This window comes from Asparagus officinalis, chromosome 9 (assembly GCF_001876935.1).
Source record: "Asparagus officinalis chromosome 9, Aspof.V1, whole genome shotgun sequence".
NCBI classification, from domain to species: domain Eukaryota; kingdom Viridiplantae; phylum Streptophyta; class Magnoliopsida; order Asparagales; family Asparagaceae; genus Asparagus; species Asparagus officinalis.
The window spans coordinates 35,276,878-35,300,715 of NC_033802.1; positions in this window are offsets into that span (position 1 = coordinate 35,276,878).

A 23,838-nucleotide genomic window follows, 5' to 3' on the forward strand; every position below is an offset into this window, starting at 1 on the left:
ACTTCTTGCATAGTCGACATCGTGTATTTTTACTTGTAGAGACTCCACTGTAGTTTTGAGTTTTATCCAGACATTAGAGTTTCATTTTCATATTATAAAGGCAGTTTGCCTTAGTACGATTTTTAGTTGATTCATGTTGAGACATTTTCATTATTCAGATATCAGATGTATTATAATTGAGACATGATTCTTTTTATTTATGAGATATCTCTTCTATATTATGTCTATTATATTTATTCCCTTTATTTTGTCTGTTTTGTGTCTGCACTTCTATTTGGTTCCACTAGAGGATATTGTTGTGATTGGTGAAACGTGTTTATGCATAGTGTGGGTGCATGGCAGGTTTGACATCTCTAGTTTTACCTTGAACTGCGGTCTTGTGTGAACCCAGGGGCATCACAGTTGGTATCAGAGCTCTAGTTCCAACATCCTAGGATTATTCCTGTGTCGAGTCGTGAAGCTAGGATAGAGTTTCTTAGGAATCATGTATAGAGTCCGCTAGGAATTCCTAGAATGAGTGAGGACGTTATATACATATATTCAAAAATTTACAATTTTTTTTGTGACAACTACCTTACTTTGATTGAAAAGTAATTGTATGAATGATAAGTGATACGAATTTTCCTATTAGTATATGTTATGTTATTTATGATTGGGATCTCACTTACTGTGTCAAATAAGCTCTCCTCTTGGTATTATAAACATTGGAACGAGGATGTGGTCGAGGTAAAGCTTGTACCAGGAGAGCTGGGCAAGTAAAGCCCGAGCCGCAGTAGGCTCCACAGTATCTGATCAACTTGGTAACACCGATTGCAGAAGCAGAGACTAGCAACACTCGAGGAGTGAGTTGCAAGTCAAATTTCACTTTCTGAAGTTCCACCACCAGTTGTACCAGCCGTACCTATTGAAGCGGTAATACCGAAGGTTTCACCATTGCCACATCCAGCTGTTAATAGAGTCGCAGAGCAGGAAGTTTGGCTCGGTAAGATTGAGGAAGATATTAGAAGTTGGGAGCACAGAAATTTTAGGGCACATCGGATTCAGTTACAACCTATAAAAGGAGAAAAGATGTGGGAAATACTTTTAGATTTACTTAACGTCGACTCAGTACATAGGCGGAGATTAGTTATATTCAGCTTAAAGGACGATGTCAGAGGATAGCACCGATTTCAATTATGCTGGAGCAGCGAATATTAATTTCATAGAAGGATTTCATCTACTATTTTAAAAAGCAGCTAGACCTAACCCGATTGGAGCAGGGGGACGTACTTAAGAGTTAATTTTGGAAGCAAGATTGTCCGGAGACCAGGGCAAGGACAATAAAACTCTTGCAAGACCGGGAGGAACCTAGCAATGGGGTAAGGATTTTCATCACCACCAGTAGATCAGTGGTCAGGGTCAGCAGTCGTAGGGCCATGGTTACGGCCAGTTGCAGAAGATCGAGTCACCACATGCCATTCTGAGGATAGAGGGACCAGCAAGCCAGATTCACGCTATCCAGGAAATTCCTAAGAGATAGATAGTCCCTTAAATTCTATCGCCAGTAGCACAGCATTCACCAGCCACCGACAGAGTTTATGCAATCGTACCGTGTGATCATGGTGCGAGCGGAGCTTTCTTAGTGATTATTCTTTTCCAGCTTGGATCTTGTTCGATTCAGGAGCCTTGCATTCCTTTATCTCTCATACCTTCATGGATAGGTTTCAGCTAGTTGCACATCCCATAGATGTTCCATTATCTGTGTCTACTCCTTTAGGGGAGGTATCCATATTGGAGAGTATCTATAGGAGATGTGTCATCAGTCTAGACGAGTGTGAGTTTATCATTGATCTGATCGTTTTACGGATGTCGGAGTTCGACGTCATCCTCGGTATGGATTGGCTATCATCCTACCACATTAGTATTGACTGTTTTGCTAAAATAGTTAGCTTGCGAGCGTCCGATGGGTCTAAGTTGATCGTAGCAACCTCACAGGGCAATCAGTTTGCAGAGTCATTTCTGGCATACATCGAGGAGGTGATGCTGAGGGATCAGGGTGCCAATTTGTGTGAGACTAGAGTTGTCTCGGATTTTCAGGATGTCTTTCAGGACATACCTGGGTTATCTTCTGTGAGAGTGGTTAAGTTCTGCATCGAGTTGCAGCCGGGCATGACACTGATATCTAGAGCACCCTATCATATGACACCTGCTGAAATGAGGGTACTACAGACTCAGCTGGACGAACTATTATCTCAGGATTTTATTCGCCGGAGTCATTCTCCATGGGGAGCGTCAATCCTTTTTGTGAAGAAGAAGGACGGCAGTATGCACTTATATATAGACTATCGCGAGTTAAACAAAGTCACTATCCAGAATAGGTACCCACTAACGAGGATTGATGACTTGTTCGAGAAGCTACAGGGAGCGTAACATTTCTCTAAGATTGATCTTCGTTCTGGTTATCATCAGTTATGGGTTTAGGAGATGGATATTCCTAAGACCGCCTTTCTGACTCGATATGGGTCTTTCGAATTCCTTGTTATGCCATTTAGGCTGACCAATGCACCCGCGATATCCATGGATTTGATGAACCGGGTTTTTCGTCCATACTTGGACCAGTTCGTGATCGTCTTTATTGATGACATCCTTATATATTCAAGATCGGAGGCAGAGAACGAGCAGCATCTCCTTTTTAGCATTGCAGACATTGCGGGAGCATCAGCTACAAGCCAAGTTCAGCAAGTGCGAGTTTTGGCTTTCTGAAGTCAGATTTTTAGGGTATGTTATTAGCCAGGAGGGTATTATAGTAGACCAACCTAAGGTGGAGACCGTACTAGATTGGGAGCCACCGAAGATGGTTACAGAGATTCGTAGTTTCCTGGGACTAGCGGGCTAGTATAGGAAGTTCATTCAGGACTTCTCGAAGATTGCAACTCCACTTACACGCCTTATGAAGAAGGGTGTACAGTTTGCTTGAGGCACGGAGTGCCAGGAGGCCTTTGAGACTTTGAAAGCTAAGTTGACTTTAGCGCCAGTGTTGATCATTCCGAGCAGTGATAGGACTTTTGTTGTCTACACGGATGCATCGTTATCGGGTCTTGGAAGTGTTTTGATGCAGACCCAGAGAGTGGCGGCCTACATTTTGAGACAGTTGAGGACGCATGAATAGAATTATCTCACTCATGACTTGGAGCTAGCAGTAGTGGTCTTTGCACTGAAGACATGGGGGTATTATCTGTATGGAGTCCAGTTCGAGCTTTTCACGAACCATCAGAGTCTGAAGTATCTTTTCTCCCAGAAAGAGCTAAATCAGAGACAACGACGATGGGTTCAGTTTATTAACGATTATGAGTTTGCAATTCAGTATCATCCGGGGAAGGCAAATGTTGTGGCAGACGCGTTGAGCAGGAAGCATTGCATTGGATTTCAACTTTGAGATGCTCGTTGTACAGGGATCTTTACACCCTCAGCCGGTTTGACTTCAGACCATAGATCGGCGTGAGCAGCGCATTCTTTGGAGCACTATCAGTGCTGCCATCCTAGAATGATAGAGTAGTCGAAGCACAACTAGAGGATTCTTGGATTCAAACCCGAAAGGGGGAGATTTCCAAAGAACCAAAAGCAGATTGGACTGTTGGAGTAGATGGAGGACTTTGGATGAAGGGCCAGTTAGTGATGTCGAGAGATCCACAGTTGAAGAAGGACTTATTTGATGAGGCGCATCGTTGTTGGTACGCAGTGCATCCAGGCACAACTAAAATATACAAGGACCAAAAAAGACACTTTTGGTGGAGCGGCATACGTAGGGAAATTGTAGAGTATGTAGCTAAATGTTTCACCTGCCAGCAAGTGAAGGCAGAACATCAAAGACCAGCAAGAACCCTACAACTTTTACCCATTCCGGAGTGGAAGTGGGTAGATATTTCTATGGATTTCATTGTAGGATTACCGAGATCGAAGAAGGGGAATGATTCAATTTGGGTAATAATGGATCAGTTGACGAAGTCAGCATATTTCATACCAGTAAAGACGACTTACACGATAGAGACTTACGTGAGGATATTTATCCAGGAGAAAGTGAGATTACATGGAGTTCCAGAGACGATTATATTAGACCGAGGCTCAGTTTTCACTTCGCACTTTTGGAAAAGCTTCCAAAATTCTTCTGGTAGCCAGTTGTCGTATTCTTATAGTTTTCACTCGCAGACAGATGGACAAATGGAGAGAGTCAACCAAGAGTTGGAGGATATGTTACGGGCTTGTGTTATAGATTTCTAGGGCAGTTGGGAGGACCACATCTCATTGATTGAATTCGCTTATAATAACAGTTACCAAGTGACAATTGGTATGGTATCATATGAGGCGTTGTACGGGAGGCCTTGTAGATCATTTAGTTGCTAGGCAGAACCAGAGGACAACCTATTGCTTGGACCGAAATTAGTGAGACAGACTATAGAAAAAGTAGCAATAACCCGAGAGCGTATTTTGCAGCGTAGAGTTATCAGAAGAGTTATGCAGATCAGAAACGACGACCATTGGAGTTCTAGGTTGGGGACTATGTTTTATTGAAAATATTACCAATGAAGGGAGTTCAGCAATTTGGTAGATGGGGTAAGCTTTCCCTGAGGTATATTGGTCCATTCAGAAGAGTGGAGCGCTTTGGAGCCATTTCATATCGTCTAGATCTTCCAGCATCGATGTCGAGTTTACACGATGTTTTTCATATTTCGATACTTAAGAAGCATCTACGTAACGAGGAGCAGCAGCGAGTGTTAGACACACCAAAGGTCGAGATTCTTGATGATATGACTATTATTGCAATTCCTGTGTGTATTATTGCCAAGGAGGACAAGAGAATTAGAAACAAAGTGATACCTTTAGTTGAAGTTCAATGGAATCAGAAATGAGCTGAGGAAGTTTATTGGGGCGCGATGAGGATATGCATCGCGACGAGTTGCACCTATTTACTTGCACCTATTTGAGCAAGTAAATTGTTTGGATATGATTTGTCTATGTTTATGATTATCTATATGTTCATATCTATACTTAACGCAAGAATGGTGGTATTAGCACTTATCTCCAAATTATTAGGAACATATGGTATATATATGGGGGGTTCCTTATTTGGATTTTTCTTAGTTAGGGGTTAAGTGGGAATATTTACATTCTAGATAGTTAAGTATAGATATTGATGAGGATCCTTAGGAGCGCGAAGATGTTATGCATCGCGACTACCCGCACCTGTTTGAATATGTAAGTTGGTTGATTTTGATTGATGTTCATGATTATCCATATGGTCATATTTATATTTAACGCTAGAATGAGGATATTAACACTTGGCTCCTAATCATTCGGAACACATGGTATATATATGGGGGGGTTCCTTGTTTGAATTTTTCGCCCGACGTACTAGTTCCGTTTAGTTAGGGGTTAAGTGAGAGTATTCGTATTTTAGATTGTTAAGTGTAGATATTATAATATTTTATATCTGAAGATATATGATAATTTATTATTAATCTCTAAGATACGTTTGCGGAATTTCGGGGACGAAATTCTTTTAAGGGGGAAGAATGTAAAACCCCAAAAATTTGAATATTTTGTAATAAATAATAATAAATATGTTACATTATGAAAAATGATATTTATTACTGTTTTAGTATGCTAAGAATTGATTTGAGATCAATTCAATGTATATATGTGAATATAGAAGTGATATCATGCACACGTGCACGGGCCTGAATATGGGAAAAACGACCAGTTAAAGGTATATATATTTTACACACTGAAGAAGTTGGCATATAAGAAAACTTAAAAGACAAAAATTATAGGTCTCTTCATGATCTTTCCAACATATCTTATATCACCTAATTCTGAGGTCGGACGTGAAAGTTATTATCAAAATACCGAAGGTTGTTTTCCCAGTCAGACTAGGTTTCCTGGTTCGGGTCAAAAATATTTGTTTCGGATTTGCCTCTATAAATACCTATGTTTTTCACAAAAATTCTTCTATTTTATCATATCTATGAACCCTAGCAACCACTCTCTCCCCTAAAAAACCCTAGATCTTTTTCTTATGAATTTTGAGAGCTTTGTGAAGCACAATACCGACACGAGTGCGAGATCTTCGACGTGTGACAAGGGAGAACAGGTTGTTTGTGCTCATGGATTGCTTGCTATTTATTTCAGAGACTTAGAATGATGTTTGAGGCAAGATTATCTTCATCCAAACTCATCCTCATAGTTAAATAACTATTTTAGATGTTTAATATATGTTTTCATGTTTAAATCTTAACTTGTGATGTTAAGAATCAAATTTTTTTTATTTAAAAAAAATGATAAAACATAAACTAATGCTAGATTAGTAATCTTTTCTTGTTGTTTATGATAGTATCATGATCATGATTATTAGGGTTATTCATATTTTCGTTTATATATGAGAAAACTAAGAGATGTACTAAATATATATTTTTTGCAGAAAACTTCAATACTTGTATAATTTTTATTTGAGATTTTGAGATAGCAAATAAACTCCAAATTTAACCAAACTAGTTTCAAATGAAATCTATATGTATTTAGTTTCTAAAATAGAAAATCATTCTTAAAAAGAGTTTTTATAGAGAAAGATATATTTTTTACTAACAACATGTCCTGCAGAAAACTGCTACACATGTATAATGTTTAACTGGAGATTTGGGATAACAAATGAACTCCAAACTGAACCAAACTTATGCCAATTGAAAGATGTGTGAATCTAGTTTTTAAAATAAAAACCTTTTCTAAAATAGTTTTCCTAGAGAAAGATATGCTCGTTTTACTAACAGAAGTTCTGTCTATTTTCCTGCTCGTTTTGTGGAGCTGTGTTGCGTCGTTTTGAGATGTGTTCGCAGTGTTTTGAGCCGCTTGATGTTACACATATAGTCATGAATATGTTATGTTACGCATTTGAGAATCCCAAGAGGATTATGATGAGTTTTGATTTGATCATATTTGAATTAGATATAGTTCATACACATGTTAGATGTCGTTGATGAGCACAACTTAGTACTATATGGGATAGTACATTGACATACCAGATATACACAATTTATATATGAGGTGAATATCGTTGATGAGCTCAGTTCAATACTATATGAGGTAGTGCGTCGATATTCCACATGTACAGGCTATTGAGTCGGATTTTAGGAGGCTTGATCTAGCCATCCGTCCCGCACTATGGTGCGATGAGGCTCGTGAGCCGTATTTCTAGGATGCCTATTTGGTAGTCCGTCCCGCACTTATATTATACACTAAGATTGTGATGAGAGTAATGAGCCGTGTACACAGTTCAGGATACCTACAGGGTAGTCCGTTACATTGAGACAATTACCTGATAGCCTAAGTGTGGCAGATGTCGGTTATGAATACGACATATCACTGAACTATATGACCGAGATACGTTGCTTTTGAAAGTATACAAAATTATGTGTTGGTATTTTATTCTATCTCCCCAGTGATAGTGGAAGATATGATAAATAATATGTGTTAATATCTTAATTCTTTTACTGCTTTCTTTACTTCTTAGTTGGGATCAATGATTAGAGATTCACAACTTGAGACATATGGTATATATATGAGGGTTTCCTTATTTGGATTATTTCGTTCGATGTACCAGTCTCGTGTTGTGGATTTCCAATTGTTGGTTTCATTAGATTGTATTTTCTTAGTTCAGTATTAATGTTTAGATATCTACAATTTTAGACTTATGGTATATACATGAGGGTTTTCTTATTTGGATTATTTCATTTGACGTACTACGTCTCATGTTGTAGGTTTCTAAATGTTAATCACACTTTGATACATGGAAAATGAATCTAGATAGACTATGCTTAATAGATAGAGTCTTCATTCCATCTAGCAGCCCTTCCCCTGGGGGCGGATGGAGGTAATCTTGTTGTAGTACTCTGATATTCTTATTGTTATTCTTTTACTTTTAAATTACTTTTCAGATAGTTCGGAGTTTTGGAGATCCGCAAGGTGACAGAGTTCTGGCATACTCACCGTCGCGTATTTTTACTTATAGAGACTCCACTGTAGTTTTGAGTTTTATCCAGATATTAGAGTTTCATTTTCATATTGTAAAGATAGTGTGTCTTAGTACAATTTTTAGTTGATTCATGTTGAGACATTTTTATTATTCAGATATCAGATGTATTATAATTGAGACATGATTCTTTTTATTTATGAGATATCTCTTCTATAATTATTCAGATATCAGATGTATTATAATTGAGACATGATTCTTTTTATTTATGAGATATCTCTTCTATATCATGTCTATTACATTTATTCCCTTTAAACATGATTCTTTTTATTTATGAGATATCTCTTCTATATCATGTCTATTACATTTATTCCCTTTATTTTGACTGCTTTGTACCTGCACTTCTATTTGGTTCCACTGGAGGATATTGTCGTGATTGGTGAAACGTGTTTATGCACAGTGTGGGTGCATGGCAGGTTTGACATCTTTGGTTTCACCTTGGACTGTAGCCTTGTGTGAACCTAGGGGCTTCACACTCTCCCCCTTTGTCACATTCAAAATTGGGATAGAATAAAAAAATATGCATGCTAAAAAACCCACATAAATGCACCGCAAGTGTTGGCTTACCCATGTCTCCCTCAAGTGCTAGGAATTATGACCTACGTCTAGGCATTACTACCTGTCCCACTCCTCTTGGGACGACCCCAGTCTCTCACCTTTGCACTCCTCTTGGTACTCGTGTGTGCTTAAGCATGACTAAACATTTAAGGATCAAAAAAATATATATGACAATGGTAGAGCAAAGAAAAAATAGACAAAAAGATATTTTTTTAAAGGATGCACATGCTTAATTCATTTCTAATACGGCAAAAATCAACTTCACAAAGGGGTTTGGTAAAGATATCCGCTAATTGAGATTTGGTATCAATATAAATAAGGGAAATATCTTTCCGTTCAACATGATCACGAAAGAAGTGATACCGTACATCTATATGTTTGGTTCTAGAATGCAAAACGGGATTTTTTGAGATATTGATAGCACTAGTATTATCACAAAAAAATTTTGTATCATGAAAATGTAAATCAAAATCAACCAAATTTTGTTTCATCCACAAAATCTGTGCACAACATAAGCCGGCGACAATGTATTCCTCTTCTGTAGTGGACAAAGCAACACAATTTTGTTTCTTGGATGCCCAAGATACAAGTGAGTTATCCAAAAATTAACAAGTATCACTCGTACTTTTGCGGTCCACCCTACAACCGGTAAAGTCGGCATCACAATAGGCACAAAGATCAAAAGATGTATTTTTAGGATAAAACAAACCAAGTTCTAAGGTGCCATTAATGTATTTAATAATCCTTTTAACCGCAACCAAATGAGATTTTTTAGGAGAAGCTTGAAAATGTGCACATGTACAAACACTAAACATGATGTCCGACCTACTAGCGGTGAGATAAAGAAGAGTACCTATCATACCTCAATATAACTTTTGGTCTACCTTTTCACCGCTTTCATCCGCATCCAACTTGATGGTGGTACTCATTGGAGTTGGGGCATGTTTTGAACTTTCCATCCCGAATTATACGAAGATGCCATCATTGGATTGTTTACCTTGGAGGTCGAGAAAGAAGGTGAGCTCTCCCATCATACTCATCTCAAATTGATCTTGCATTACTTTAGAAAAGTCCTTATCATACTCATCTCAAATTGATCTTGCATTACTTTAGAAAAGTCCTTGCATAAAGATTCATTAGTGGCACCAAAAATACTTTAGAAAAGTCCTTGCATAAAGATTCATTAGTGGCACCAAAAATAATATCATCTACATAAATTTGAACAAAAATGAAATCATTTTTCCGTTTTCTAACAAAAGAGTATTATCAATTGTTTCTTTTGAAAAACCATTTTCAATGAGAAAACTTAAGTGGCGAGCATACCAAGTTCTAGGAGCTTGTTTTAACCCATATACAGCTTTTTGAACCCGGTATACATGATTTGAAAAAGATGAATCAATAAAGCCGGGGGGTTGCTCAACATAAACCTGTTCTTCAATAAAACCATATAGGAAAGCACTTTTGATATCCATTTGAAATAATTTAAAATTTTTTGAAACTTACAAAGGCCAAAAACATTCTAATAGATTCCAATCTTGCAACCGGTGTAAAAGTTTCATCATAGTCTATGCTCTCCTCTTGATTGTATCCTTGGGCAACTAAACGAGCTTTATTTCTAGTTACTATGCCAAACTCTTCAAGCTTATTTCTAAAAACTCATTTAGTTCCAATAATATAAGTATTATTTGGTCTAGAAACTAATTTCCAAACATTATTTCTTTGAAAGTTATTCAACTCTTCATGCATAGTTAAAATCCAAAACTCATCTTTTAAAGCATCATCAATTTGTTTAGGTTCTATTTGGGATAAAAAGGCTACATTACCACATTCGCTCATTGCTTTTGAGCGAGTCAAAATGCCTTTGGATGGACTTCCTATAATTTGGTCTTTAGGGTGATCCGGTGCAAACTTCCAAGCCTTAGAGAGTACTTCTTGAGTTTGTTCATTTATGTTCTTCCCATCAATTGGTGCGTTCGTTGAGGATTTATCATTTAGTTACAGGAGCTCCATTCCTTCCTCAATCACATCATCAACCCTAGGCAAATTTTCTTACAAACCAATATTAGAGTCATCAAAAGTAACGTTTATAGACTCTTTAATAACGAGTGTTCGCTTGTTGAAAACTCTATAAGCCTTGCTTCTAGGAGCATATCCCAAAAATATCCCAACATTAATTTTTGAATCAAACTTATGATGGTGATCTTTAGTATTTAAGATAAAGTATTTACAACCAAAGATACGAAAATATCCAATATGTAGAGTTTTACCAAAAAAGAGTTCATAAGGAATTTTCTTTAAAGAAGGTCTAATTAAATCACGATTTAAAATGTGGCAAGCTGTATTAACGGCTTCTCCCTAAAAATATTTTGCCAAATCATAAGAGTTTATCATTGTGCGTGCCATCTCTTGAATGGTTCTATTTTTCCAATCAACAACATCATTTTGTTGGGGTGTTCTAGGAGCGAAAAACACATGTGTTATACCACGATGAACACAAAAATCATTAAAGAATTTGTTTTGAAATTCTCCACCATGATCACTTCTAATTTTAATAACTTTTAAATCTTTTTCATTTTCAATTCTTTTTACAAAATGAGAAAACTCTTAAAAACATTCATCTTTATTAGCAAGAAATTACCCATGTAAAATGAGAGAAATCATCAAAAACATAGTGTTTGCCTCCTAGAGAGGCAACACGTATGGGTCCAAAGAGATCAAGATGTAATAATTGTAAAGGTTTAGAAGTGGATACCTCATTTATGGATTTGAAAGAAGTTTTTGTTTGTTTACCCTTGGCGCATTCCTCACAAGTAGAATCCTTAATATAAGATAGATTTGGTTACCCTCTTACTAAATTATTCTTGGATAGCTTAGATATAAGCTTCATGTTAGCATGTCCAAGTCTCTTATGACAAATCCAAGAATCCCCATCCACCGCGGCAAGGCACTTAACATCTTGATCTATTAGCTCATTCATCTAAAAAATATAAACATTAGATCTTCTAAAAAGCAACAAAAATAATTTTATCATTCATACTAACAATCCATTTATCCGGTTTAAAAGAAATGTCAAAGCCTTTGTCACTTAATTGACTAATGCTAAGGAGATTGTGGTTTAGTCCTTTAACAAAATAAATATCCTCAATTATGGGAGAATGTACCTTACCAATATTGCCAATACCTACAATTTTACCTTTCTCACCATCGCCAAAGGAGACATTGCCTCCTTCAATCCTTGATAGGGTTGTAAATAATTCTTTATTGCCCGTCATGTGATGAGAGCAACCACTATCAAGGTACCACAACTCCTTACGTCTTGTGCGAGACGTTCCCTACATGCAAACAAGTTGTAGAACCTTTAGGTACCCAAGCTTTGGGTCCTTGAGTGTTAGTATTTTTGGTAACCTTGGGTACCCACATTAACTCATAATGATCAATGTTATTCTTAATCCTACAATGAGTAGAAATATGACCATACTTCATACAATACGTGCACAAAAACCTTTTCTTGTATGTAGGAGCATGAGATTGATACCATTTTCTATTAACATAATGATGACTAGAGTAAGCATGATTAGATTTAATTCTATTGTTTTCAATCTCTAATCTCTCAACTTTAGATCTTAGTTGTTTGTTTTCAAAGTCTAGATCTCCTGTCATTTCATCTTTTAAAGCAAGAGAAGATTGTAGTTGCTCATACTTAGAATCACAAGAAACATGTAATTTTTTGAATGAAGAATATTCTTTTGCTAATTTCTTAAATTCAAAGTTCAATTCTTCTAAAGCCGCTTCTAGTTCACATTGCATATAGAGAGATTCACTTTCGGTTTTGGATTGTACCTCATCTTCATGAGCCATGAAGCAAATGTTCCGATCATGAAGAGCAATCTTGGCACCCTCATCATCACTATCTGAATCGCTTGGTTCGGACTCATCTCAACCGGCATACATAGCCTTCTTCTTCTTGTATTTCAAATACTTCTCCTTGAGCTTAGGACAATCATTGGCTAAGTGTCCCGGTTCGTTGCATTCGAAGCATTTACCTATACGAGAAGGAAATTTGTTGTTAAATCGATTCTTAAAATTTTTATTTATTTTGATTAATTTTGATATTCTTCTAGAGAGGTGTGTCACTTCTCTAGAGACATCATCTTCACTATTCGAGGAGGACGAAACGTCGATTACTCCCCTGAGAGCTATGGACTTTGATTTTTGGGGTGGCTCCTCGGTTACTCTTGGGATTGCTTCTTCCTTCTCCTTGATCTTCATTTCATAGACCTTGAGCTTGCCAATTAGTTCATCAAGAGTGAGAGTTGAGAGGTCATGAGCTTCTTCGATGGCCGTGGCTTTAGGTTCCCAAGCTGGCATCAAAGAGCGAAGAATTTTGTAATTTATCTCTTGATTCTTCAAAACCTTATTAAGATCATGTAATTCATTTATGATGTTAGTGAACCGAGAAAACATAGAATCAATAGATTCATTTGGAAGCATTTTAAAAAGTTCATAATCATGCATGAGTCCACTAATCTTAGACTCCTTCACTTGGGGGGTTCCCTCATGGGTGATGCATAACTTCTCCCAAATTTCGTATGCGGTTGCACATGTAGAAACTCTCTGATATTCATTGGGGGTAAGACCACAAACTAGTGCATTCATGGCCTTAATATTATGGTTAGCTAATTTCTTCTCATCCTCGGTCATTTCACTACTAAGCTTCTTGACATATTTTTTCTCCACAATGTCTAGGATATCAAGGTCAATGCATTGTAAATAAATTCTCATCCTAGCTTCCAATAGGCAAAGTTGCTACCTGTAAAAAGCGGTGGCCTAGTGGTGGATTGTCCTTCTAGGATATGCATATTCATAGAAGCCTCCATAATGATCTTTTCTCTAAGGGGTTTAAGCCTAACAACAGTAGAGACCTTGCTCTGATACCAATTGAAAGGCCCTAGAGGGGGGTGAATAGGGTTTATAGACAAATAATATGCAATTAAATGATATTCCAACAAACCATACATAAATATGAAATGCAATGACAATAAAAGAGAGTAGTGATAGAGATAGTTAGCCAATTGATGACATGCAGTATGTTCACGAGGTTCGGTCCGCTGACCTACATTCCCGCTCCCCACTCTCGAGGAGAAATCCACTACACACCCGGTTTGGAAGTCGGAACTTCTTCTACACAACGATCTCCACCGAGATCTCATAACCACACAATAGATCTCCACGAGATCAAGCTCACAATAGTAGAAAATTAAAGAGAAACTCTCTCTTTACAATAGCCCTATGGCAAGAGAGAATATTACAATTGAATCTTGGGATGTGGTCTTTGAAATAGTAAAAGCAAATGAAAGTTGAAGCTCTTTGAAAACAATAAACTCAAACACAAGAGATTTCTAATGAAAGCTTGGTTATTGAAGTAGTTGGGGTTGTTGGGTATTTATAGGAAGAGAAGACAGCAGCCAAAACCCCAAAGAATCAGTGGAAATCCCCCAAAAATCGAGAAACATATTCTGAGAAAAACTAGCCATTAGACTGCTTATCAATCGACTGATGGGAATCATCAGTCGACTGATGAGCTGAACGTTGTATTCAAATACCAGCTCATTAGTCGACTAACGATCATTTTCAGTCGACTGACAACTCGTCAGTCGACTAGTCAGTCGACCAAAATAGAACATAAACTTTTGATGATTGCCGGCACTTTCATCAGTCGACCCATTAGTCGATTGATGTCATCAGTTGACTGGTCAGTCGAGTGATAACAGATATTCAGCCTGAATCGATTTTAAAATTGAGTTTAAAGGCTCTGTTAAAAATAGTAAATAAACTCTAAAAATATAAAACTTTGGGAATAGTTTATAAACATTTTGATAAACTTGTTTAAAAAGGAATTTTGTAAAAAGGCCCTCGTATGTGTGAAAATCATCATTTTAGCAAAAGTACCAAAATACAAGTTTTGAAAGTGTGCAAGTGTGATATCCCATGAGCTTCAAATGTAATCAACAAACTACTTGCCTACATTAAGTACTAGAGAGAAAAATAAAATAGCAAATATCACTCACATAGAAATACATAACTTGAGTCTTGATATTTGCTCTTGAGTAGATGAAGCTTCTTATGCATATGGTGCTCTTGAAAGCATTGCTTCATCACTTTACCTCCACCTCCTTAGATACTGTCGTTATAGCTCATTTTCCATCCAATCCTCCATATAATGTGCTAATGATATGTGATCTACAATATAGCTCAATAAACAATTTGCACCAATAATGGTATTTATAAATCATCATCAAAACAAAGGATCTAACATATATAACTTAGCCATTGGGGTTTTGAGCTGTAGGAAAGGAGAAATTGGTTTGCAAATTAAAGAAATTACTATACGGATTGAAGCAATCTCCGTGACAGTTGTATAGGTGATTCGATGGGTTTATGCTCAGTCATTCGTACAATGGTATAGCCAGTTTGATCCTTGCGTTACTATCGCAAGTCACGAGGAGGTGCGCAAATTTATTTGTTGCTTTATATCGATGACATGTTGGTTGCTTTTATTTCCAGATCTGCTATAAATGAGTTAAAGGTACAACTTTAGAAAGAGTTCGAAATAAAGGATTTGGGTGAAGCGAAGCGTCTTTTGGGGATGGAGATCGATAAAGATATAGATAGGGGTAGAATTTGTTTGTCACAGATAACTTATTTGAAGAATGTACTACAGCGGTTTAATGTGAGTATGGAGACGAATCCAGTTAGTGTACTATTGGGAGCCTATTTGAAGCTTTTAGCTGACCTTTCACCAAATATAGTTAAAGATAGAGAGTTCATATCGAAGACTCCATATGCGAGCACAATGGGAAGTTTGATGTAAGCTATGGTTTGTACAAGGCCGGATTTGTCACAAGCAGTGAACATCATTTCGAGATATATGCACGACCTAAGTCTAGGTTATTGGGATGTCGTGAGATGGATTTTGAGGTACATTCGAGGAACTGTCAACGTTGGTGTGGTTTTTGAGCGGGACACTAGCAGTGGGCAACTATGTATTGGATACGTAGATTCGGACTACGCTTGAGATTTGGATAAACACCGATCGACGGCGGGGTATGTGTTCACTTTGACCCGTGCGCCGGTGTGTTAGAGATGCATCTTGTAGTCTACGGTGACTTTGTCAACGATGGAGGCAGAGTATATAACGATTATGGAGGCTGTTAAGGAGGTAATTTGGCTTTGAGGACTTTTGAAGGATCTTGGTGTTTTGCAGCGATTCGTCACCATTTATTGTGATAGCAAGAGTGCTATTTATTTGGCGAAGAATCAGGTTTTCCATGCACGGACGAAGCATATTGACGTTCATTATCACTTTGTTCGAGATGTTCTTGAAGATGGGGAAGTGGAGCTCGTGAAGGTCCACGCAAAAGACAATCCAGCGGATATGCTCACAAAGGTGGTTCCGAGCAACAAGTTCGATCATTGTAGAAACTTATTGTAAATTCGTGATTATTGAGGTCGTTCGAGGCCATTTGGATGAACTACAGGCGGCTTGATCCCTTAGAAGAGAGGGTACGTAGGTAATCACATTGGTGCAGCCGGATTTGGTAAGACGACGTATTAGTGCTCATGTTAGTGTCGACTCAATTTTGGGAACACTTCGCCGAGGTGGAGAATTGTAGAAAATGGCATCGAATTGTTCAAAGTGTTGGAAAATAATAAAATTCAGCAAGCCACAGGTGTGGTGCGTGCCACACGTGTGGCAGAATTTGCCTTGTTGTCAGGGGTGTGGTGTGTGCCACACCCGGGTGTGGCAGATGCATTTTTAGATTCCCACCCTGTTTTGGATTATGTTTTGTTATAAATAGAAATACACGTTTTTAGGGTTTCTTAACTAGAGAATTAGCATTGTTTTTAGCACTTTGAGATGGAGATATTGTGAGGGAGTTGAGATCTTTGGTTAGGGTTATATTTGAGAGTTTGTGTGAGTTATAACTCATTGTAATTCTCCTCTATATAGTGAAATCTCCCCATCCTCTCCCCGTGGATATAGGCAATTGCCGAACCACATATATCTCTATGTTTGTGTGATTTTTGCCGTTATTTTGGTGGATTGCACTCATGTTTGGTTTTGGTTCTTCTCTCATCACTCGCCAACTCGTTTGGTTCGTGAGCATACTTTCACACGGCACGCAACATATTCCACAACCTTCATTCAGTGATAAAGCGCTCAAAAAAGAAAACTCACTAAATGGAGCATAGTCTTAAGCTCCTCCGGAGCCTAGAGGCATCGTCCGCCTTGCCGGATGACACAACGGAATCGAGACAGCACATATTGCCCAAGGAGGTGGGAGTGCAAGGTGAAGGGTGCAAAGGAAAACATTAGATTGATGGGCGTCGTCATTGTCTAAAATTTGAAACCCTAACTCTAGCACTATTTTTTTCTTTCTTATTTGTAGGAATGCTCTAGCCCTAAATAATCAAAACTACAAGACAAAGAGACAAAGAGAGGAGAAGATCTAAGCCGTGGAGAGAGACGAATGAACAAAATAGTTTTGTTTGGATACCATGGTGTTTTCCTTATTGTGTTTTTGTAAAAAAACACCATGATATTGTGTTTTTCCCTTAAAATATTTTCAAAACACCATGTTAAGTATTTTTGGTCAACACTAGTTTGACCCATTATGATATTAGTATTAAACATATTATTAATATATTATATATTAATTATAATAAAATATATTATAAATAAAATATTATAATATTTAGTTTTTATTATTATAGTATTATAAGTATTAAATGTAATATAATATAATATTGTATATGTATTATAAAATTATATTATACTTTAATGAGTTAATTATACATATAATTATTATTATATTATATTTATTACATATTATTTCAAGTAATTATATATTTAATCATTTTGGTATATCAATTTGTTGTTGTTGTAAAAAAATTTTATATCTTATTTTTAATATAATGTTATTTTATTAATATAATATTATACTATTACTAATATAATATAATATTATATCATATAATATAATATTATAACAATGTTAATATATGTATTACTAGTATGTATTAATAATTAATATATTATAAATATTTTAATATTATATAATATATTATAGTTTTTAATATGTTAGAGTTTATTAATAGTACATTAATATATATTTGTATTTATGATATAAATAAATATTATTGTATATTGAATATATTATTTTAATTTAACATTTGTTAGCAATAATTATTATTATTAATTTTTTTTACTTTATAATAAATTATGTTATTTATTATGTATATATTTAATATTTATAGTTATATTATATTTACTATACAATATGCTATTATAATATTTATTATATTATTATGTTATTATTAAATATGATACTATTATACAATATTTTATAATTATTAATTTATTATAGTTTATTTATTAAAAAGTTAATAATATTATAGGGATTATACTATTGTATAGTATATTATTATATCATTATTATATTATTATTTATTATCAATAAATTTTTATTAGTTTATTTGTACTTTATTATTATTTATTTATTATAAAATACATAATTAACATATTAAATATTAGTATTTAATATGTTATTATATTATTATATAAGATATTTTATTTATTATATTTTTATATTATTTAATAAATATTACTAATATATTAAATTAACTATAATATATTATAGTATAATATAATATAATAAGCATGTTGATAATAACTCTATATTAATTACATTTAATATTTTATGTTAGATATTATATTAACACCTTCTCAAACTCAAAACCAAAACACCAAACTTAAAATACCTTTTTAGGTGTTTTGAAATAAGTGTTGTGTTTTTGGTTTGAGGATGATTTAGCTCAAAAAAACACCATGGTTTCCAAACGCATTGTGTTTTATTTTTGGAAAAAACACCATGAAAACAAGTAAAACACCATGGTATCATTCGGGGATTGATGAGAGAATTTAATGGTAGTATATAAGTGGGTAGGATGCCAAGGGTTTTATTTATGATGAGGACTAATTATGCATAAATTCAAAAGGATAAAGCTTCAAAAATCTACATTTGCAACTTGAATCTTGAGTGGAAAAAAGTTTTAATTTAATAAATTTAAGGGATCAATATGTAATATCAAAAATAGGTCAAGGATAATATTGACCTTAGAAAGTTTTACCCTAGCTCCCTCTTTTAAAGGGAATATGAATTATAGTTGCAAAGTAGTCAACAAGTATAAATTTATAACAATCTATTTTTTTAAATATATTTTAAAACTATAAAAGATTTTAATAATTTTTTTCAATTTATAAAAAAGTAATTAAAAAGGTCCATATTTAGGGAGGATTCAATTGATAATTAAGAAGTGCTATTATGAGGGTGTCTCTTGGAAACAATTATATCATCTAAGAGAGTTCTTGAAGAGATTGATGAATTATGTAGGAAACTTCTGAGGGGGAGAAGTCCATATTCTAGCAAAATGGCTTTGGTTTCATGGGAGAATGTTCGTTGCGATCATAAACATGATGGCTTGGGATCTACTTAGTAAAATCTAGAGTTTTGCTGCTACTTTGAGGCTCATTTGGTATACCCATCTCAATAAAAAGCTCACTTGGATAAAATGGATACATGGCACATGTCTAAAGAATACTGATAATTAATGGAGCGTTAATATGAAATTAGTTGGTGACTCTTGGATATGAGAACAACTTTTAAGTGTTAGGGACCAAGCTATTGCACATTGTGGTGGAATAGACAACCTGATTCGAAGCCTTCGGACGTGCTATTTCGGTGATAAAATTCCGCTATCTGCTCTATATCAGATGATTCTCCCATGTTTCCGTCTCTGTTCCGAGGTATAAAATAGTATGAGATGTTCAATTACCCTAAACATTCTATTATACTTTAGGTAGATATTCAAGGTAAACCCCTAACTCTGCATGTTAAATTTGTGTAGGTTTGGGATACTAGATGCAAACCGTTGTGCTCTATACAGTAACAATGCAAATGAAAGGCATTCACATCTTTTCCTTGCTTGTGCCCATTCTACTCAAGTCTGGAATATTGTCATGGAGTGGATGAAGTTCAGATGGAGGTCTATGCAATTCGAAGCGAAAGGAATAGAATGATACTTGCACAACAAGCTAAAATTGTGGAGCAAACTATGAAGAATATTATGGTATCTTTGATGATGAATGTGCTTAATCCTCGTAAGCATCTTGATTGTATGAATTGGATGTTGAGTTTGTGAGTTCGTTGAGCTTGTAACTTTGTTATCTGATGAGATGATTCTCAGTATTGGTCGGGTTATCTTGATGTACACTTATTTCCTATTTGGTGAATGAATAAAGATATTTTTCATTGATGAAAAAACGATTTCATCATAAAATGACCAGCTCAAAAATCAAGAAAATAAAAAAAAAGTTGGAAAAATATTTTTTGTGTCTTAGTCACTTAAATCTTTAGTATATTGAAATTAGTACCTCAAATCATTAAAGTTTCTATTGATCCCCCAATTATTATATCTTGCTACTACTACTCTTCATTGGAGAACTACTTGAAACAAACTCTAAGAATGGGAGATGTAATAGTTATTACAATGATTTGAGTGTGACGCCCCTGGGTTCACACAAGGCTGCAGTCCAAGGTGAAACCAAGAATGTCAAACCTGCCATGTACCACACCGTGCAACAACATATTTCACCATCACAATTAACATCTATCTAGTAGAGTCAACAACAGGTGTAGGTACAAAAGCAAGTAAAAGATAATACTAGAAGTACTGATGAAATGAAATCACATAAATATCTCATCATCCAACATACTGAAGTACATAGTCAAGGTGTGTGTAGATAAACTGGAATACTCAACAAGTCTCAAATACAAATATCTGACAAAAGGAAATAAGGCACACAACCTTTACAACTTCTAGAACAAGACCCTCAAATGTCTACACAAAAGAAAATCTAAAGTGGAGCCCCAAATAAAACATATAACTAACTAGACAGCTGAAGCTAAAATGCATCGCCATCAACCTGCGACTCTCCGACCTCCAGGCTCGTTACCTGAAAGGGAGAGGGACAACGAGCATCAAAGCGCTAGCGAGTAACATCACAACCAACCCCAAGGGAACAGGGCTCGTTGTATAAGAAAATACAGATAATATATAATAGATCTAAACTCATTGATCTTACTAAAGAGGGTTTTAGTAATTAGAAATTTACAACACGAGAATAGGTACGTCGAGCGAAATAATCCAAACAAGGAAACCCTCATGTATATACCTTATATCTCAAATTGTAAACCCCTAATCACCAAACCCGAGGTTCTAATACAGAAACAATAATAAAAGAAATTCAACAAATCTCAGAACATAAGTGCAGTGCTATATCATAGCCTACATGAATATCATGCTAAAATTTCCACATAAGTGTTATGTTAAAATCTACATAATTATCATGTAGTGAGCTGCTGTGAGAAAGTCATATGCAGGGTTAAGAACTATGTCCGAAACAGGAACTATATATTGTAGTTTCCAAACTCATGAAATAAGTGGCAAATGTCCAACACGAGGACTGAAATGGATTATAGTCTAGCACGAGGACTTCTATGGATTATAGTCCAACACGAGGACTGTGAAATGGTGCCTACAGCGAGCTCAGCGGTCGACCTCAGCGGTCGACCGCACCGGTCGACCGCCAAGCGGACAGAAACCAAATCTGGGTTTTCTGTCAGCTTCTAAACCTGAAATAAAAACTTGATAATTTACGATAACAAGAGTTCTAAAGTTTCAAAAAATCTTACAAAAGATAAACAACTAATCCCAAGCTTGAAATCTACGTTTCCAATATTCTAAAATACATGAGAAACAAGTCCAAAAACGTTTTAATAATAGTAAAAATAATTTAACTCTTGTTTAGGCAAATTTCAGATCTAGATCTTTATAACACAGAACATTTGTGAATTTTTATAAACTGAAACCAATTGAAACCTCTGATTCTTGTTAACCATATTAGAGAGAGTTCATTTTTATACAAAATAAAAAATACCATTTTGGCTCATCAAAACTCATAAAAATTCAAAAGAAAACCATAGAAAACAGGGGTGAGGGATTGGGCGAGATGATACTCGCCTCTGGTGAGCAACGGATCGCTGAAACTGAAGGAGAACGTTTTCCTTCGCTGAATCCCACCAAGAACTGCTGCAAATCCTCAAGAACTTCTCCCAAATCACCAAACAAAGGGGATTAGGGTTTTAGGGAAGAGAGGGGGGCTAGAGTTTTGATTTCAGATCTCCAAAGGGCTCTCTCGGATATATTAGCCTATATACCAACTCACAAACCCGACCCGAAACCCGTTTGAACCCGAACCTGAGAAAACCCTCTAATCGCTGTGCAGTCGACCCGCGCAGCACAAAAATACCTGCTGCTAGGCATCTCACATGCTGGCCATAACACTCGATTTCTCTCACTTATAAACACCTGTTGGGTTCCCAAACACTGATAAATATATACATCTTATATATATATGCTTATTTATCACAAAAGAAAGATTTATTACTATTTATTCACACAATATCATTATAAAATTTCGGGGTTTTACATTGAGGGATTAATCTCAAAATAGTAAACATTTAGGAGACTAATATCGAAAAATCACACGCACAATAAAGAAGCCTAAAAGACCAATTTGGTTCCCATAGTGGGGCTTTACACTCAAATTGGTCCTTATATTTTATTTTTCTCAACTTGATCTTTATACTGAGGCTTCATACTTAAATTGATTCCTCCAACATTTTTTCTTAACTTAATCCCTGATCTTAGGCTTCATACTCAAATTGGTCCTCCTACTCATTTTAAATTTCATCATTTTTCAATAAACTCCAACCAAGTTCCAATATCACATTAATAACTCCAAGAACTTTCAAAACACTGCTAATAGCTTTCAAAATCACACTAAACTATCAATAACTTCCAAGTTACACTAAAGGCCCTATAAATTTTAGAATTGCAAAAAAATCCCAACATTTTGGGATATGCTTCCATAAATTAGAACCAACAAACAACATAAAAAGGCAATTTGAAGGGCAATTTTTCAGCAACAGAAAAAAATAGGGTTCCTGACGCTAACCTTAGCAAGCAAGAGGAAAACAAATAACAAAAAATTAGAGATTTCTATTTTTCAGGATTAAAAATATAAAAGGGTCATAAATGAGTTTTAAATAATTTAATAGGTGTCTTGATCTTTTTAAATCACGTAGGTTACATGTGCCACGTCAGATGTAACAACGTTAATTTTGGGGGTTTCTGCAAATTGTATTAGGTGTTTAGTGTGATTTTGCCACGTCAGATGTAACAACGTTAATTTTGGGGGTTTCTGCAAATTGTATTAGGTGTTTAGTGTGATTTTGAAACCTGTTGAAGGTCAATATGATTTTTGAAAATTCTAGGGGGTCTTAGTGTGACGTTGAGAGTTATTAGGAGTTTATTGCAAAATACTAAAAAGTTTAAATAAGGGAGGGGCACTAATTTGAGTAATGAGCCCCAATAGGGTGGGAGGGAGTCGAGGAAAAAATAAAATAGGAAGACCAATTTGAGTATGAAGCCCTAGTACAAAGACCAAGTGAGAAAAAATATAAAGTACGAGAACTAATTTAAATATGAAGCTCCAGTGCAGGACCAAATTGGTCATTTAGCAAAAGAAACACCAAAACTTTAATAGTGACATCTATTCTACTCTATAATAAACCAACAAATGGTAGTAACAAAAATGTAGAAAGGTGGATCTATTCCTAGGAAATATACAAGGGGTAGTTTGATAATTTTATTGGTTACATGTTATTTCAAGTTCTCTCGTTTTATGCGAGCCTTTAGATCCTCTTTGAAAATAAAAATTACAAAAAAGAGAACCCACTTAGAGTATTAAAATGCTTTTAAGCTACTAAACGCAGAAATAGAAAATCATAAACCATTTGATTATAAAATATATTTTACTAATTAGATTTCAATTACCAAATTTCTTAAAAATATTAGTATGAAAATGTAAATATGTTTCTAGCCTATTAATCCTAAAACCCTTAATTGTTATCTAATTATAAAGATGCATTTTTTTGCCGACTCACTAAGTAATGTTCTTCTTCTTTATTTTCCAAACAAACACATTTAGATTAAAGATATTTGATATTTTTATAAACCTTAAAACTAAAGAAATA